Here is a 20,833-nt window from a genome sequence, read left to right as displayed (position 1 = left end):
GACCCTGTTCTGTTGCTTCAATCCTTAAAGAATAAGAGATGAGGTCATTTTCTGCTTGAAGAGTGGATCCAGACTGTGAGTGATTGGCACCAGTGCATTCAATTGCAGAAGAAACAGGTGTTCAAGTGACTTCTCCCATCCTGTTAAATATCCTTTTCATACATTGATTCACAGACATGTTTCCATTCTCATGACTGAATAGGCAACCCTGTAATGTGTCCACTACATCCATTTTTTCCCACCCCCAGCAACAGTTTCTCTTCAGTTTCTGACAAGATTGTCTATTGTCTCCCTAAATTTCTGCCCAAGATGAGTGGTAGAGGGATGATCTTATGAAATTAAACAGCAAAAAGCAACAGGCATGTAATTTAACAGGACTAGCAGGCAGTGGGTAATGGAGTTCCTCCTACTGCTTTTCATATGCTTTCTGACAATAGCTTCAAGTTACTAAATCTTCATGCTTCAGAAATGACTCCTCAACAAAATTGGGGGCATTGCAGGGGATATATAGCAAGAGAGAGAATTCTAAAATGAAAATATTGAACACTAGAAAAGAGGAAAGTATCCATTGCATTTCTTTCAAGTCCTTCAGCCATTGTGTTACACGTCAAGCACAGGAGGTGTGGAAACCACAAAGCACATTTACACCGGGGCAGGCTAGCTTCTGCAAATGCCCTAGTACAAACATCAGGCCAAGAAGACAACTTCAGCTCTAAGCCCAAAATTGGGCAAATGAGGACACCTGTTCAGCTTGGAAAGAAAGGTAGATTTTAGAGAGACCTGGATCCTAATTCCAGCTTTAACATTGAATCTCTTCCTGTCTTTGAACAAATTACTTCATTTCTTGAGACCTCAGTTTCTTCATCCGCATATTGAGGAAATTGAATTAGATGATCTCCAAGGTCACTTCTGGTTCCAATGTTCCATGCATGCCAAATTCTAGTCCACATATATCATATCATCTGGAAAATCAATTTCATAGAGTTACTGCCTCCTACTTATGTAGCTGGAAAATGGCAACAACTGTGAAATGGATCCCTTCCTTGTTGGTTTCTCTTAATATTTTCAATTCTGGAAGAGTCTGTGTGAATGTGTGTATGTGCATCTGTCTGGGGGACGTGTTTCTGTAGGGTGTCATATTCAGATTTGAAAGCTTTTAAGTAACCACATAAAGTCATTGTGTTTAGGAGACTAAAAACTAGAAGATCAGTTGTAGAGAAACTTAATACTTTTCTTTCTCTTTTCATTTTTACTTTTCTTCAAACTACCCCTCCCCTTCTCTTACTTCTCTTTCAGAATCTGGGGGGGAATCCTGCAGACTAGGGCACGGCTGCATAGTAAATAGGCCTCTAGCACCAAGTTCACTGATGCCTGTAAGGATCACCTTGGTCTTCTCAGGGAAGGTTAGGGATAGTTAACAGAAGAGTGGGAAGTGTACCAGATGGAGATGAGGCTATCCTGGAGCAGGGGCAGCTAATGAAGACACTAAAATGGTGAGTGAGCAGTTCTGAATTCTCAGGCCAGTAGACTTTTTGTAGCTTCAGAAGTACCCTAAGCAAGATTCTTGAATGCCACCTCCTCATTCTAGGTATTTTGGTGCTAGGTATCTAAAAGTGCATAAAGCAAAGTCAGTTTTCCTTTGAACATATGTTTTTGCAAAATTTAGTCTTTCTCAACCTGGTTATTTGAACTTAGTTGTGGTATAAATTCCCCTAAATGGATGTTTCAAATAACAGACATTTTCCTTTAGTCTTACTTTTATAAAAAAGAGAGAAATAATAGAAAGACAATTCCAAAACAGGAATTAAAAAATAAAATACCCTGATGTGAATTCTACCTAATGCCCAGGATTACTTTTATTTCTGCTACTGGACTAGGATAATTGGTCTACTGACCTTTAGCTGATTTTTATGTGTGTGTCCAGCAGATGCTATTAGAGAATGTGAGGCAGACAGGCCAGCTTGCTGCAGCTGATGCTAGTGCTGGAAATTAGACTTGGCTGGTGAGCTGGTAGGGGCTCATTAGAAGTCTACTTGCTTAAGGTGCTGAGGGCTCCTGGAAGCAAAGCCAACCTACGGGAAGAGGCAGCTGGAGCTGCAGACAACCTGTAATACAGCCTTACTCAGAAGTTGGACGAGGGGTTCTGAGTCTGTCACTCTGCTTTTTTCCTGGCTGCTTTCCAATAAACTTATATCCCAGGAAAAATGTTTCCCTAAGTAAGGACTGTTTTCCTAAAAACTCTCATAAGACGTTGGGGGTACAAGGAACAGGACCCAGGGGCCATGAGATGATGATAGTGGACATGACAACCTTCAGGGAGGGCAACAAATGTGCTGGGCAGACATGATGGGGGTGACAGCGCCGACAGCAGAGGCAGCAGTGCCTGTGGGTGTGCTCTGTGGAGGCAGCATGGAAACCTGTGGATGAGGCTGCCTGTGTCAAGCATTATGGTGCTCAGCTGAGGCTGGTTACCACAAAAGGGAAATAGATTAGTGAATCCTGTAGGCACATCCTGAAGGCCCCCAGAAATACCTGGGGCAGGGGGCACTGCATGCAGGGGGCAGGCGACGCCAAGAAGCAGCAAAATATTAGGGACAGAGGCTAAGATTTTCATTTGCCCTCCTGGAGTTTGTAATCTAGTTGGGAAGTCAAGACTATCACACCTGAAAAACCAGGAAATGATACGAAATAGGGTATGATCAAGCGCTACTGTGTTTTGAGATTATATTTGGCCTAATCACAATGGTCTTTGCGAAGGCGGTGGAATCTGACATGGCCTTAATGAGTGAGTGGGAATTGAGGAGGTAGAGAGTCTTCTAGAAGTGGAGAGAGCTGGAGGCCAGCAAAAAGCCATCTTACAAGCACACTGAGCCCTTGCCATATGCCATAGAGCATGTTTGGAATTTTCCGCAATGTGTGGCTAACCTTCACAAAAACTTGCCGGGAAGGTTTTATTTTCACCATTGTACAGAGGTGAAAAATAGAGGCTCAGCTAGATCAAGTAGCATGCCCAAGTTCACAAAGTCAGTGAGAGCAGAGCTGAGTCAAAGGGCAGATAGCAGATCCATCTGTTCCCCAAGAACAGCAGGAACGATGTAAGAGAAGGAACAGGAATGTGGTACAACAGGTAGGAAACATCAAGAGCCAGGCCAAGGGGTTTGGGTGCAGTTCTGCAGGTAAGGGGATGTTTTAGGGGGAAGACTAACAGAATATTCTTTGTGGTTGGGCTAATTAATCTGGAAGTAAGACAGGAAGACTGAAAATAAAGGTGATCTAGCTAGAGGGTGCAATTAGTAATCTAGGCGTTATGGAATGAAGAGGAGTGGCGAATTGAACAACATTTGAAAGGAAGAAACCACAGGCCTTGGTGATTTGTTCTTAATAAGGACCATAAGGCCTAAGGAGACTCAGAAGATTCTTCAAGGAAATGCTGCCTTCTGTTTGGTGGGCCAGGTTCTGGCAAAGCTGGGCCAAACTGTAAGTCTAGGCCAGCACCGGAGGCCAGGGCTCCCCAAACTCGCCAAATTGGAGTTGAAATTCAAGCTCAGAAATTGGTTGCAGGAAGGGGCCCAGAAGCAGGCATTGGACAAGATCAGAAAGGCTGGTGGTAAAGATGTTCTCTGGGATTCTAGAGTCCTCGTGAAGTTCAATCAAGGGCATGGGCAAAACAGGAGACTTCTGTAGAGCAGAACCAGGACCCCACAAACTGTAGGGCATGTACAACTGAGATGAGATCAGGAACCTCATTTGCTCCAAGCAAGGAGACCAATGGAGGCAGTCAGCAACCAGCCTCTTAGAATTACAGTTTAACTGAGCTGTATTTTATTGTAGTCTCAATCTTTTAAAGAGACTAGGCTCTGTTTTACATATGTGATATTCCTCAGCTGGAACTGTCTTAACTTATAATGCCCTAATTCTCATCCTGGAGTGTGTGTATGTGTGTGTAAAATTGTCTAATGTTAAAATGTATCATTAATTTATTTTCCAGTGTCTAGGTTAGAATATAACTATGTGATATATTTCAAATGAATTTCGTGGCTACAGTCCAAATGTAACAAATGAATCATTTAAAACTATCCACATATTGGTGATGCCAAATTTTTCATTTTCTTCCATTTTATAAATGCATCATATCTCAGCTCAAGATCAATCTATTAACCTTGAAAACATTTTGAGCTGGAATGAAGGCTCGCAGTGAACTCTGTGACCTTCCACGTGATATTAGTCATATTTAGCAATTATTATTGGCTTTGAGTAATGAGGAGCCAGTTGAGACAGGAACAGTAACATGGCAGTTACCAATAAACTAGACTTCTGAGACCACAGGGAAAATGAAGAGCATGCAAAATTAGGCTTTTTAAACCTCAATCTTGTCTGCCACCCAGCTCCTGCCTTTTTAAAACAAATTTAAACATCTTGGCAGCTATTCTGATAAATTACACACAAAATACCCTAGTAAAATCTTTGTTATGAGATAAGGTATTCTATTCAGTGGATTTGAAGGGCAACTGAAGACTAAAAAAATGATGTGTCTGCCCGCTACCCCTCCAGTGGGATGAGTGTGATGGATTTCCCAGGCACTCGGACTATTGACTGCCATGTACCGGGAAGAACAAGGCAGGTAGAAATTTAGCAGCATTATTTTTTAAATTAAAGTCCAAATAAATGTCTCGGCATACATAAATATATTATCCTCAGATGAATTTTATATTACATTATATTGATTTTAACACTATATAAAACATAATATAGATACCTTTGCATTCATGACATGAAAGAACAGATAATGATTTGCCCATATGGGACATATGAAAATACTTCTCTTAAATTCTTCTGCCAAGTTTTATGGATATTCTACTTCCATACCACTAACAGTTTGGAAACTTGTTACCATAAACAGAATATTTTTCATCTCGATTATTTGTTAGGCATCAAATAAAATAGTGCCATCTTTACTGTAAAAGAGCCTAACTTCACAGAATTTGAAGGTATTTTTAGTCGTATTATTTTCTTAATTTAAAAACATTTCACATACAAAAAATCTTATTTCATCTGCAGTCCTTAAAATATATGTAATTTTGTAATATTACTCTCAGAAGAAAAACGCTAGATTTATTGCTAATGCCAAAGGTCAAATATCTTCTACTTCCAAACGGAATTGAGTTTTTACCTAAAGTTAGTTTCCTAGAATCTTAGCTTATGTTAACTTAGAGAAATACATTAATTAAAAAATTAATATAAAAAGATAGTCAAACCACTACAATAAGTTGTGGGATGTAGAAACTTGGGACTAAAAATAAACTATCTCTGTCAGAACAATGGGTAATGGAAAGTACTTTTGGTAAATATACTCAATGACTTTTCCAGAGAAAGAAAGAAGTCAGCAATGGCCTGCTGACCCTAGAAATTCTTCCAAGCAATCTAGAATCATGAGAATTTATCCAGTTGAGTTGAGAGAGAGAGTCTAATTATACTGGAAGCCAGAACTGTTGCAACCAGTTGTTTGGGAGATTTTAACCAAGTTTTTCTCTTCTCCTGTCTTTTGGTTTTCCTAACTACCACCTCCTATCATCTGGAAAACGTTCTGCTCAGAAATTTTCTTCTCAGAACTTAGCTATAGCACAGGAATGGGTAGGCCCAACTGATACACTTTCCATGTATCCCACTGAGCGTTTACTACATCACTAGGTTCATTGTTGGTGCTCAATTCCTCTTGAATTAAAAATGCCAAGTCTTGGGGCCAGCCCAGTGGCATAGTGGTTGGGTTCAGTGTGCTCCACTTTGGCGGCCCAGGTTCCCGGGTTCAGATCCTGGGTGCGACCTACACCACTCATCAAGCCATGCTGCGGTGGCGACCCACATACAAAATAGGGGAAGATTGGTACAGATGTTAGCTCAGGGCCCAACTTCCTCAAGCAGAAAGAGGAGGATTGGCAACAGGTGTTAGCTCAGGGAGAATATCTCTCACACACACACAAAAAATGCCAAGTCCAATGGAACACCTCAGAAAATGGAAGGAGCCTCCACCTCCAAAAAAGAGCCAAATAAAGATCTTTGGGGGTGATTACAGGAATGAGCAATATATCTAAGCTATTGAGGCTACAACATTTTTTGGCTTCTGTCTAGGAAAAGGATCCAGAGGCCAGGGCAACTATAAGAATTTTCAAATAGCTTTGAGTCTTGCTGTAAAAGAGGATTAATCCTGGAGTACCCTAGTGAAGGACTTGGGCTGATAGGGGTTTTATCCTCACGGTTCTTAGAGACGGCAATAGAGGATTAAATCACAAACTTGTCTTGAGGTTAGTGTTTTACCAGGGACATGTTTATAAAGAAGTATTAGAATTTACTTTTGGTTTTCCTTTGTGGCAAGTAACAATGTACGTGTTTTGTTTAACCTCTGCGGATGTTTTGAAATGTTTTGGTTTAACCAGTGAGTACTTTATTAATGGCAGTTCATCTCATGGATCTCTTAATGACTTGGCCTAAGAATAAAATTAAACTTCCTGAATTTGATTTCTCTAAAACATATCCACCAAACGCAATTGCCCTTTCTGTCAAATAAGCCCTTACTGGTTTGTAAGTCTGAAATGACTTTTTTCCTCCCTCATTATGGGTGTTCCAAGACTCTTGACATTCTCTAAATCATCTTTCGCTGAGTACAAGAGGTCCGCGAGGCAGTCAAGATCGATGATAGACTTCATCTCTGTTGAATTTTAATGCAAATGTCTGTTCCCCTAATCAAACAAAGGTTAAAAAAGGAAATCAAATTAGCTTATTACAAAAGCCAGCATAACTGAACTGACAAGAAAAATGCTTTCTGCATGAAAAGCCTTTAATCAATACTTTAAATAAGAATGTCGCTGGAAAGAAGGGTTCATATGTGGTCCGTTATAATCTGCAGATCAATATGTTCTTTTTAATAAATATTTGACCACAGCAGCTCTATAGGCATTGCCCATAAGAGTTTCTTTCTTTAAACCAAAATGAAACAAAATTACAGCATAAATGTGATGTTCAGGGCATAACCTAAACGGGTGAGAGAATTCAAAGTTAGGGCTATTTCACCTTTTAGTCATTGGATATTAAATGTTGGAGAGATTCTCTTTGGTAACTTGTCTCAGATACCAGTCCCTGTGTAATTTAGGTGTTCAAAAGTAAAATGATGTCAGAAAATAGATGATTTATTAGAGATAGATCTAGGTGCAATTTTCCTATTCTAGATTTAGTTTGGCTATCTGAAACTATTTAATCAAATATTATATATGCAATATAGCTTCAACGTTGGCAGTTTTTTAACTCAAGCCTACAAAAACACAGTCATATGGCAGATGACTTTTTATGAATGTCTACTTTCATTGTCTTCTATCAACACCATAATCAACTAACATCTGATAAGTACTTTCTGCATGCATAGTAGCACCCGTACCTGTTGACAGGTAGTTTGCATTGCCACCAACATGACCTGGAATCTTCCACTTATTGGATGTGTGCCCTTGGACATATCACTTAATTTTGCCTACTACAAAGTATGAATGTGAATGATGTTTACTTCAAAGGCCATTGTGGTGATTTAAGGACATAATATATGTAAAGAAGTTAACATAGTGTATGGCCCATTGTAAATAATAAATGGTAACTCATTATTATTATTACTTGAATTGTGATGGTGGACATATAAACACAACACACGGTTCTGATTTTAATGGCTCAATAACATTCAGTAGAAATAAATAAAATATGTCTTGGAACAACTCATCAGACCACTGGAGATACTTAACCGTAGTCTACAGTTTACCATATGTCTTTGATTTGCTTTTTTTCTCTTTTGCCATCAAACGAGATAGTGGAAAATACATTTGGTTTTTTGGGTTTTTTTTGGTGAGGAAGATTGTCCCTGAGCTAACATCTGTGCCAATCTTCCTCTATTTTGTATGTGGAACGCCGCCACAGCATGGCTTGATGAGCGGTACGTAGGTCTGCATCTGGGATCTGAACCTATGAACCCTGGACTCCCGAAGCAGAGCATGTAAACTTAACCACTACGACACCAGGGCGGCCCTGAAAATATGTTTTTTTTTAAAGTCTCTTTATCAAATAGTAATTTTAGAAAGACCTCATAATAGTTCATTAGAGAAATCCAAATAATAAAATATGCAAAGGTATTGGAAGTTGTTTTTAAGTTTCTGCATATAAAGTTACTCTAAACAACTGAATACATAGCTTTCCTTCCTTTGTCCCCCTTCTTTGAGGTATAATTTCTTTTTATTTTTTCATAAGAATTTCTTTCTTAAAGAAGTTTTACAAAGCAGATTCCTTAAAAAATTTTGGATTGCTTAGCCTTGATATGGATGATCAATGAAGATGCAAAATTTATTTCCTCCTATACTTGAAAAAATATATACCGTTCTTATCTTTCTGAGATAATTTTGAAGTGGTTTCTGCATAAAGCAGGAAGTCTTTCTCTAAGTATCAATAAGGCAGACAAGGAAAGCCTAGGGTAAATTTCACACCAAAAGCCGGCTACTTGACCGCATTAGGAAGCTTCTTGCTGCTGCTACTGCTCATTCATTTAATTATTCTTAGGTGACTATGTCAAGATTTCTAGATAGTACACTTGGGAGCTAAGTGCTTTGAATGTTTGAACTGTATTAGTCAATGTAAAACCAGTGTCCTTGAGTATTAGAGACAGTGCTCCAATGAATTATAAAATATGTTAATTAAAATACAATGTTTTTTAATGGGACTCTTTCCTGATCATTGAGGGTACCTAATTTAGGGCCATGAATACATTAGCATTATGATTTTTTAAATGAAGAAAAGTGATGATGGTGACCAACATGTGTGCAATAATTTCTAGTTTACGAAGTACTGTATTTAATCATTTCCACATTTATTATCTGATTTAACTCTCACCACTATCCTGTGAGATACATATTATTAGTCACATTTTACAGAATAGGAAAATGGGTCTATGTGAGTTCAAGTTTGTTTCCCAAGTTATACAGTTAGAAAATTATGAGAACAAGATTTTAACCTTTAATGTTTAGCTAACTATTTAGCTCCATATGTTTCATTATTTTCCATTACATAACATTGATGAAAATTTCCCATCTTTTCCTCCTTTGTATTTGAGAAGGCTGAAGATAACAGAGATCAAGATAGAAATGGTTGATGCAATTGTGTGTTTATGATTTTTCAAGTAACAATATTTTTAATGTATATGATTTTGAGATCAAGTTCATGTTCAAAGTATTGGCATTTGAGGCCCATATAGTTACAGATGTTTTATTTCTACTTTGAAACTATAGGGATCAGGACTGTAAATAGAAAAGTTCAAGTTGCTCAGGAGTAAACTTCCTATAATAAAGTGTTTTGTGAGTAGTCATGATGTTCAAGACTTTAGCATTTCCAATTGTCATGTAGATTTAAGATGCTTCCAAGTAATGAAGGGTGACCCATTGAGGCTGGCAGATTAGATATCAAGTAATTAGATTTGTTCAAGGGCTTATCTACTACTGAGCAACAATTGCAAGCTTAGTCCCATCTGGGATGAGTCTTATTTGCTTTCTGGCTGCTAATTGGGATATGTCAAGGTCACTTCACTCAGCCTAGCTTCTTTAAAACACATACACCTTCCAGAAGGGCATTCCTTCTTTTTAGCAGAGGGCACAGCAAATGAATTATTACTATTTGGGGTTCTCATTATGAGATGTCAGAGAGAACCTACTCATAGATTTGGCTGTAGAAGTGAAGCTGCTCTGATGTCAAGGATAGAATTACATAGTGCTTCAAATATCTTGGTGCTGGGCATAATGCTGAGAGAGCAGAAAGAAAATAAGTGAGCTGACCTCTGTCTGGCTTAGGGGCTTCCAAACGATGTGACTTGTGGAATTAGTTGAAGGCCTCCATCAATCAATAAACAATAAGTAACTATGGATTCCCTCATATGTGCATAACATCATGTTCAAGACTATGGGAGGTATGCATGATAATAAGATAAAAACTCCTACCTTCAAGGAATCTATAATCTAAGATATGTCCCAAATTGATGGTGTTCAAATCCTTGCTTTAGGAACTCAAGGGAAAGAAAGAGCAATTCCAGCAGGGGAGACACAGGCAACCATTTACTGAACTTGGTTGGCGGCATGTGGGTAAGAGGTAGAGAAATAAAGGATAGTCCTGAGGAAGAAATCCATAATGGAAAGAAAATTATATGAGTTTGTTTTGGGGGACTGGAGAGAAGGTTCATATGGAGAAATAAAAGTTTGAGATATTAGGGTGAAACCCATTTGTGAAGGGCCTGAAATTACAGGCTGAAAAATCTGCAGTTCATGACACAGACAACAAAGCGCCACCAGCCATTTTTGAGGGGCAGATGCCTGGCCGAGGGTGATGTATCAGCATGGCTAAGCTGGTGGTATCTAGCATGAAAAGGGGGGTGAATGGGGCCAGAGACTGGAGGTAAGGAAACCTGCCAGGAGATGCAACAATTCAAGTACATTTTTGCATTGTTTCCATTAATGAAGCTAGAGGCTTATTGTGTATCCAGGGTGTCTCAGCACAAATTATGCTGTGGGCAAGTGACCAAACATCAGGAAACTTGCAGAGACAAATGGTGGGTGAGCCCTCGTGTGGGAAGAACAGCACTTGGGTGAATGGTGGCCTGGAGTGGGAGAGGGCCGTGGGCTATGAAAGGGAGAGGAGCTGGGAACAACTTCCTAGGTGTGCCCTCTTCCCTTCCCTGGAGGGACCACCGTCAACACCATCGTTACCATGTGGCAAGAAAGCCAGACTGAAGCTGCAAGGTTAGGTTACCCCAGGGCAGCTCAGGAGCCCAGCTGGGATGGGAAGTCAATAGTTGACTACAGGAGGTTGGCAGGCCTGGGAATTTCCCCACTTCCCCCAAAGACAAGGCCATTGTCACAGAGACAGAAGATGGCACACCACAAATCAGTACTGCACTGAGCCAGACCTTGGATGAGTAACTATCAGTTTCCCTGGGGGGTGGGAGGATGCCTGGGGAGAACAAGGAATGTTTGAGCCCAGATTATAATTCTAGAAGCTCTCTGACCTGAGCCTATTCCCCACGAGACAGAAACTAGATCCTAGGTTTTTATCTCCTTCTTTAGGTAGACATTACTGTAGCTCAAACAATTGTTAGAGGATAAAAGGGAAAGACACAGGGGAAATTGCCTAGGGCCTGAGGGGTGCTAGCATAATATAATGAAAGAAAGGCAACAAATGGGCAGAACTCTCCCAGGGGAAGTGGAGTTAAAGTAACAGGGATCAAGGATGGAAAATAAGTACAATTAACATCACCTGCGAGATATGGGCGCCTATTGAAAAATGCCACAGGAACAAGCAGTTGTAAAGAAGAAGCAATTTGAAATACTGACTCTGAAAATATAATTGTAGAAATAAGGGATTTAGTAGATGGTTGAATAACAGAATTGATACAGCTGAAGAATAAATAAATAAGATGAAAGACTGGACCAAAAAACTCTCCTGAAGGCATCAGCAAGAGATAAAAAGAAAGACTGAGAGACAAGCTAAGCTATAGGGCAGCAGACACAGAAGTATCAACATCCATGTAAAAAGAGTCCCAGAAATAGTGAAAAGGCAAATGGAGGAGGTAAAATATTTGAAGGCATATTGACAAATATTTTCCAGAATTAAAACAGTCAATCTGGAATGAAAACTCAGGAAGCCTAGTTCCCGTATCTGGGCTCTTTGCTACTGGTTTTCTGCTTTGATAATCAATGGGCAAACTTTGAACTAGAAGAGAATTCAGCAAGGTTCTGAATAGAAGATGGATAGTGTTGCACCATACCAGCTATAATGATCTATAGCAGGTAGTAGAAAATGAGATATTATTTATGATAGCAACACAAATTATATCTCAGAATTAACCATAAGGGAAAAAAATTAACCATTACAGGACATAAAATAAGAGCTACTTCTTGGGCCAGCCCTGTGGCTTGGTGGTTAAGTGCGCGCGCTGCGATGCTGGCGGCCCGGGTTCGGATCCCGGGTGCGCATCGAGGCACCACTTCTCCGTTCATCCTGAGGCCGAGTCCCACATGCAGCAACTAGAAGGATGTGCAGCTACGACACACAACTATCCACTGGGGCTTTGGGGGGAAAAAATAAAATAAATAAAATCTTTAAAAAAAAAAAAAAAGAGCTACTTCTTAAAACACTTGGCCTGGAAATGGTGTACATCATTTCCATGGACCTTAGTCTTCAAAGGTTGGCAAACATTTGTCAAAATACTGTGAAAAATTCAGCCAATTATGGTTACCTAAAAAAGTCAGACATCCAGCTATTTCCAAATATCTGTCTGAATTATGTTATTGGATTATCAATTCTATCACTGTCTCTCTTCATCTGAAAAATAGGCATACATGCAGATTTGTTTCAGCAATGTTTGTTAAGGCATGGAAATCAGAACTAGTGGGCTCACCTTGGGCCCCTTCTGGTAACTTTTACTCGCTGAAACCTCCAAAAGCAGCCTCTCCTCTAAGGCAGTCATTGGTGAGGCGCTAGTGTATTAATTTAGTGCATGAGAGAATGTGGGGGAAATACTGCCACGTACCTAATACAAAATACATAACTACGTGTGTGTAAGCACATGATGTGCAGACATACCTGGAACTTAAAAAAAGAATGTGATGGAGCTGAAATGTAACTGACTAGAGGTTCTTGAATGTGAACCCCTGGCAGGACGCCTAAGGGAGAACTGCCCTTGCTATGCTTCTTTTCTGTGTTGTAGTACAGATGGGGTGTCCATGGAAATGCCTGATGCTTGGATAGTGATTAATAAAGCATATTTATGTTCATTGCCTCTTTTATTTTCTTAGCAGTCCTGGAAATGCTTTCTTTTACATTAAAACTTAGAAGTGTGGGTTCCAAAGTTGGAAGGAGCCTCAGAGATGCTAAAACAGTCCTCTCATTTTGCAAGTGAGAAAAGAGGCCCAGAAAAGATGAGTCACTTGTCTGAGTTCACAGCTGAAGGTGGTGGTTGAGACAGAATTTAAACCTAGATAATCTGAACCCACATTCCAGCAATGTCTTCTCAAAAGCATGCCTTTTCTATTCTTAGGGACGTTGTTGGGAGGGAATGTGTGGAGAAGGTGTGGGTAGTGCTGGTGGAAAGAGGAGGTGTTTGGGCAGAGGGAAAATTCCTGGTCAGTTCAGTCTAACAAACATTAGGTACGTGTGGTACGCAGGGCTCTGTCACAGGCGTCAGAATATTACCTCCATCCTGGAGGAGCTGCTACCCTCTCTCCCTGGTGTGGAGTTCTTCCTCTGTTCCCCTATACTAGCCAGTGATGCTGCTAGCATTACGCTTACTGTTTATACCGTAATCTGTGAGCTTCTCGAGGGCAGAGCTTCAGTCTTCTTCTCTAAGGTTCACCAGCATTGAGGAAATTGCCTGGCTGTAGTAGGCACCCAGCGTCAAATGCAGCAGAGACACAGGTCAAGGGACTGCAAGTGTCAGTGATGGTCCTGGGTGACTCAGAGCACACGCTGTCCCCAGGGCCTTCTTCTGGTTGGCGGATGTCCTCACCTTTTCCAAGTTGGGGATTATTTGCCACTACAGGGATTCTTCAACTCTCTCTGGAAGTGATGTGAAAACGTAGTTATTGTCCCATGGTGTGGAGCTCCAACAAGCCCTGCAGAGCTGTGGTAGGAAAGTGAAGGGGCTTTCCCTGTGAAATTTCAGAGGCTCCTGTGCCTTTCAGAGGCTCCTGAACCCTTCTTAAAGGACAGGAATTCCTGCCTGGGGCTCCAAAGGGGACTAGAGCCAGAGCCAATGGTTCAGCTTCCAGTTTCCTGAGTGGTGAGCATGGGTTCAAGGTCACACATGAACTGCACCTCTCCCCTCTGCTCCTCACTTCCATTCCCAAGAAAGCTTTGTGAAGAACCCCAGGCCAAGCTCTCCAGAAACAGGTTTAAGGCCCATTTGAGCATCTCCTTGCCAGTCTCAAAGACCGCCACGTGGAGTGAGCCTGAAGGCTCTTAGGCTCATTACCCTGGTCTTCCTCCTCCGAGTCTTGCATGGGGCCTCAGACATGGTTTGTGGGAGGCCTGATTTCCATTCCTCAGGCTGTTTCCTCCACTCTTGCAGAGGGACAAGCAAGAATCGTCTTTGCACCATGTTTTATATAGTGTGACCCATAACAATGAAGACATTTTTATGGCATTTGGAAAAAATACAAATGGTGGTTGTGCCACTTCATTCAGCAGAGAGAACTAAATAAATATGTTTCATTTTTTTTTCGGTGAACTATTCCCATGATCTATTTTTCTGACTGCAAAGCATCAAACGTTGTTAAGGAATTATAAACGGCATGCGAATCCATCTGTGGCATTGCCCACTTACATAGGCTCTTGAAATCCCAGCAATGATTTAATACACAGACGTGCCCAGTGCACCTGCCTCAGTGAAACGCAGTGATTTCCCCTGCTGAGTGGCGTGCGATTCCTTCTCCTTGTTCCCATTGGGCTGTGCTTGCTTTCTTTTATTTCTCCTCATTACTGATCCTACACATCTTTCCAGTAGCTTGTTTATCTTGTGCATTAGATATGCCTCCAAGTGATTTTCTCTTCTGCTTTATTTTGCTGGGGTGGTGTCTGGAAATGTGATCAGGCAGAGGGTGAACAGCCTCACAGAAATGTCCTTTCCAACTGAGCTAAGGGTTGGGAGATCTCTGGGGCTTCCTTTATGAATAAAACACAGAGCCAGTTTTGCTACTAAAGCATAATTCAGGACTGAATTTATAATGTGGAAATAATTTGTATCTGGTGAATAAGTATCATGACTAGACTGGACTCCACACGTCTTTTTCCTTTCATGTTCTTTGTGTTAAAAAGGAGAATGCAGGGGAAAAAAATCTTTCAAAAGCAAGCAGGAAAAAAACCCAGGTTTTCTCCCTGGGTGGGCTGATACGGGATGCCAGGTTTCTGTGATTACATGTGGAAGGTTTCCAATGGTTCTGCTCTTGAGAATGGGTTTCTATTTCTATCTTTAGAATGGGAAACTATTTTAACTAAGTCAATTAAGAGGAGCATGGTTAGGGAAATGATTTATGTGTAAACAAAATATCGAAGCCTCAGCAGTCTATGAAATATGTGATGTGGTTAGATTTTCTTTATTACCCAAATGATGTCGACTTGAGCCTCCACTTACACTTGAAGAGACTTCACTGCTCCCAAGGCCAAGACGGTCCCCTGGTGCTGTCCATTGTGTGCTCTCGAGTACGTCCTTGTGTTCTTAGGCAGCACCTTTTCTCAGAGCCACTGTCCCACCGCCTCTATTGATCCTGGACGTTGCTCTGAGCACAGTGATTCTTCATGGTCTCCACCTGTGCTAGCTCCACTGTGGCTCCAGAAGAGATCCTCTTCCATGAATTGCCTGTAGGACAGTTCATGCCAGGCCATCATGAGGCAAAGAGAGAGAACATTTTGCCTGCAGCCCAGTCTAAGTTCCACTCCGAAGTCCTTGGCTCCTGTCCCAGAATTTACTTCTTCCTTCAATAATTAATAAGAGAAATATCCACTTCCCTTGGAGAGATCCCACTCCTGCACACAGGGTGTGTAACAGCTTGATATCAGTATATTCTGGTTATTTATTCATTAATAACATCATTTATGAGAGTTGATACGCAAGTCCAAATTGGGCTGTGCCAAACCCAGGCCAGGTGTTTTCCACGGACTCTGTTCTGGTAGGAAGAATGTTCTGGTAAGAAACAGTTCCTTTCTATCTTCTGCTAGGGCTCCAAACTAGATTTTCCACAATTTTCAGAGCACAAGCAGCAATGTGCACGATGCACCCTAAAGTTACACAGAACTAAGAAATGTTCCCAGTACCCTTTCCTCAATCCACCCCTCCCACCCCACCACCAAAAGGCAAGAAATTCTTAAATGGCTTCTGGTCAATTAATTCTAGCAATGTTTCAATTCTTCGAACAATTTATCTTCTCAACGTTAAACACTGCATTCAGCTCAATGGTCACCTGCAAGTACTAGGAACAATCATAGACTACCTTCTTTCAGATTCATACAATTTAAGAACCACTTAAGATTTTCCCAAAACAAGGGTCAGTCTTTGAAAAGGTGAATGCACATCCAAAACACTCTTTATAGATAGAAGCTCTTTACGGTTTAGAATGGTTCCTGTTTCTAGTTTCTAACCATCAAGTTACAAAAACAAATGATAATACAAACTTTCATTGATAAAACAGTAAGCAATGAACTTAATAAGAGAAAAGAATTTCATGTGGGTTGTTAAACATTTTTTTTCTACTTAGGTTACTTGAGGAATCTGAATTAAAATAAAAGGAATCAGAGCCAAGGGGTGAGTATATAGTGATGAGTTGGGAGGAAAACCTAAACGTGTATTGAGTACCTGCTGGGTTCAGTGCTGTGCTAGGTAATTTACATATGCTATTTTATTCTACTTTTCAACCCTCCTGTGAATTAGCCATTATTATAGCCACCTGATGCATAAGAATAAAATATAGACTCAGGGATATTAAATATCTTGTGCAAGGTCACATAGCTCGTTTGTAAGTGTGGAGCTTGGATCAACCATGTCTGTGAGATTCCAGATCTGTTCTTTCCATGACCATCATAAGTTTAGAGGGATGTTCATTAAGCTATGGACACCTAGTGGGATCCCCTTCTTCATCCTGGACCTTTGCATAACCTTTGTTGGACAGAACAAATATGACTCTGTACCTTGGCCAATCAAGGTAAGTAATTCATTCATTCAAGTCCTTACTATGTGCCAGGCATTGTGGGAATTGGAGGCATAGAAGCCCATGTCGGCGGGGGAAGTAATTTCAGACAATGCACTTCTAACTCTCCTCAACTCACACTTCATCCCTGGCTGCTTATCCCACCTCCACCCCAATCGCCCTGGGAAAAGGGTTGCAGCTTTGGACTATTTGGGCATTAAGAGAACTTGAACAATCAGAAGACTCACTCCCATGATTCTTTGCTGTTTTCCACATTCTCATCCTCTTTCTATAACTCTGTGTAATTGACTGTGGATTTTTTTTTTTTTTTTAAAGATTTTATTTATTTATTTTTCCCCCCAAAGCCCCAGTAGATAGTTGTATGTCATAGCTGCACATCCTTCTAGTCGCTGTATGTGGGATTCGGCCTCAGGATGGACGGAGAAGTGGTGCCTCGGTGCGCGCCCGGGATCCGAACCCGGGCCACCAGCATCGGAGCGCGTGCACTTAACCACCAAGCCACGGGGCCGGCCCTGACTGTGGATTTTTAATTGTAGGAGGGTAAATTTTTAATCAGGAGAAAATTGTTATGGATAAAAGTAGGTGAAGGAAGATATTTATGAGGCTTTCAGGAAACTTACAGGAAAATCCCCTAAAAAGTCATCATTTGTTATTCTTAGTATTGACTTGTTAAAAGTGAATCTCATTACCTTTGTTTTATCTGGCATATTTATGGAATATGTTTATTTATTAATGAATTTTTCTAAAGCAAATGTAACAGACGCATAAGGGCATTCTCATAATCACTTAGCTATATGGTTGTGTATATTTATTACTGGTCTTTAGAGACTGTTCAGAAATGGAGAGTTCCAGGAAAACAACCAAAAAGCATTCGATTCCTTAAAATGCATGCATTCCATGAATCATTTATTCAAAGGAATTAAGAAGAAAGTATATTTCTGAGTTTGTCTGTGATCAAAAATAATCCTCCTCAGCATCCTTTCCAGAATTTTTCAGAACAATTTTCTTTTTCTTGAAATGGCCAGATGTGGCTACAAGGCCATGGTACAAATAGGTGAGTGCACCTGTCAGGGGCTTGTCACCGAAGTTGCTCTCCATAAGATGTGGTCAGGTGAGAATGTGGAGGAAGCCAATTCTATTATGTCCTTTCTTGGACCTTTGTACTCCCATTACTTCTGCTTTGGCAGTGCTGGTGGGCATCACTGAAGTCCATCAGTGACACCTGAGGAAGCAGGCGGCCAGACCTGTGAGGCAGAGTCGTGTAGTCAGAGACTGTCACATCAGGGAGGGATCTGCAAGCCATTTCATAACCAGCTCCCTTGTTCTACAGATTTGGAAACTGAGGCCCAGAAAGGTCACTGATTTGTCCGTGGTCACCTGATAGTTACCGGAAAAATTAAGACTCCACCCTGGGGCTTTTCACCATCCATATTGGAGTGTGAGCTTTCAGCTTTCAGAGAGTTCATCTACTCTAAATTTCTTTTTTTGTGTGTGAGGAGATCAGCCCTGTGCTAACATCTGCCAATTGTCCTCTTTTTTTTTTTTTTTTTTTTTTGCTGAGGAAGACTGGCCCTGGGCTAACATCTGTGCCCATCTTCCTCCACTTTATGTGGGACGCTGCCACAGCATGGACTGCCAAGCAGTGCGTGTGTGCGTGCCCAGGATCCGAACCAGCGAACCCTGGGCCACCGCAGCAGAGCACGAGCACACTTAACTGCTTGCGCCACCAGGCCAGCCCCTCATCTACTCTAAATTCTATCCTCTTAAGTCTATGCCTGAAAAAGCAGCAACGACACACTGGACCTAAAAATCTGAGAGTACGCCAGGCAGCCAGCGGGGTGGATCAGTCACACTTTGTCATCAGAAATCAGGGAGTGAGGAATATGCATTTAAATAAAATGTATGCATAAACGGTAAACAAGTGCACACATGTCAATTATGAAGACAGTATACTGCAGCCAGCTCTACGCCGTGTTTCCTGCCTTGTAACTGCAGGTTGAGGACTGACGTGGAGTGCTCTTGTCCACACCTGCCCTTGGGCAGCGCCTCGCTCAGGGAGGGCTGCCTCTGTGGGCCCTGGGCTCTGACTGCAGGCCCAGCCGGCTCCAGGCGGCGCTCTTTCTGCTATCAAGTGTTTTGAGGGAGGCGACGGGGCCCACATGGATATCCTCATTCGGCTGTGTGTTTCTGTGTGTGTGCAGGTTCCTGAAACTGCATTTCTCTTCCTCCCTTTTTAAATTCTGATGAGCTAGCAGGTCAAGGTCATTCCATTATCCACCACTAAATGCCCTGGAAACCGAGGGAGGCTGAAGAGGAGACGTAGCAAAATGGGAGCCTTGGGCTGAATTTGACTGGCAGACATATTCAATGGCTAGAACAGTATTTAAAATAATTGGAGACAATATTTAAAAACTGCAGGCCTCATACGAAAACCTGGATTTGGGGTATATCTCTTTAAATAAAAAGTCAGAAAATCTGACCACATTGAGCCCAAATCCCTGTGACAAAATTGTCAGGGTCTGACTGGCCTCTGTGCCCTGTAGACCAGCCCTGCATTCTCTTACTGAGCCTCCTGGCACCGCAGGCATCTGGGTTTGCAACCCTTATTGAAGAGGAAATAATAAAAGCCACTAAATCACATCCCCACCAGAATTCATTTATTCTTTTATTCATCCACTTGCAAATGTTTATTGAAGCCCAACTCTATGCCGGGGTCTATTCTAATATTGGGGGATCGCACAGTGAACCAGGTAGGATTTGCAGCCCAGTGAGGAGATGTGGATTTTATTCTAAATTGGAAGCAAACGAGTGGAGGATTTTATACAGGGGAGTAATGTGATCAGCTTCAGATAAGGTTTCTGCAGTGGAACTTGGAATCTAGGAGCGGAAACCATTCAACAGAGACTAAAGACACAAGAGAAACAGAAGACACTGAACTGTGAGGCGCAGAGAGTTAGAACAGGGTGACCTGGTGGTGACTTTAGATTGGGAATCTGGGAAGCCTTCTCTGAGGAGCTGGTGTTTAAGCTGAGGTCTGAGTGAAAAGGAAGGGTTAGCCATGCAGTGATCAGGGAGGAGAGGGTTCCAGGCTGAAGAAAGAGCTAGCGTAGTGGCTCTAAGGCTTGTTCAAGGGTCTGAAAGAAGGCCCATGTAGCCAGAGAGTGGGGACAAAAGTAGGGGGTGGAGAGGCTGGCGGGAGCCACGTGGCGCTTTGCAGTCCGGTGAGGAGATGCTCAATTCTTTCTAAGTTGGATGCAAACCATGGGGGGATTTTATACAGGGGAGTAACGTTATCTGCTTCAAATAACTACTCTGAACATGCAAGTTTCCATTTCAAAACAGAGAAATTATATCTTAGAAGTCTAAAAGAGGTAAGTGCTTCTCAAGATGCTTCAGTTTTATTAAAAGGAATGACTTATCCTCTATAAAAGTATACTAGTTTCCTGGGGCCACCATAACAAATTACCACAAATTTGGTGGCTTTAAACAACAGAAATGTATTCTCTCACCGTGCTGGGGGCCAGATGTCCAACATCTGCTTCCCTGGGCCTAAATTAAGGTGTTGGCAGGGCTGCGCTCCCTCCTGAGCCTCTGTGGGAGAATCCATTCCTTGCCTCTTCCAGCTTCTGGTGGATGCAGGTATGCCTTGACTTATGGCCACAGAAGCAGACCTCGAAACAAAGATTTGATGCAGATAGTTTACTTGGGAGGTGATTCCAGAAAGCACTGGTAGGGGAGTGAGGAAGTGAGACAAGGAAGGGAAATAAGCCAACAAAAATGTGTCGTTGAACCCAAGTGCCCATCAACTTATGGCTGGATAAAGATGTGGTATATATATACAATGGAATACTACTCAGCCATAAAAAAGACAAAACTGTGTCATTTGCAACAACATGGATGGAACTTGAGGGTATTATGTTAAGCAAAATAAGCCAGACAGAGAAAGACACACACTGTGATTTCACTCATGTGTGGAAGATAAACAAACACATAGATAAAGAGAACAGATTAGTGGTTACCAGAGGGGAAGGGAGTAGGAGTAGGGTGAAGAGGGTAAAGGGGCACATTCA

This window comes from Ceratotherium simum, chromosome 32, assembly GCF_057802395.1.
Source record: "Ceratotherium simum simum isolate JZ-2026a chromosome 32, ASM5780239v1, whole genome shotgun sequence".
NCBI classification, from domain to species: domain Eukaryota; kingdom Metazoa; phylum Chordata; class Mammalia; order Perissodactyla; family Rhinocerotidae; genus Ceratotherium; species Ceratotherium simum.
Note: the sequence above shows the minus strand (reverse complement) of the source record.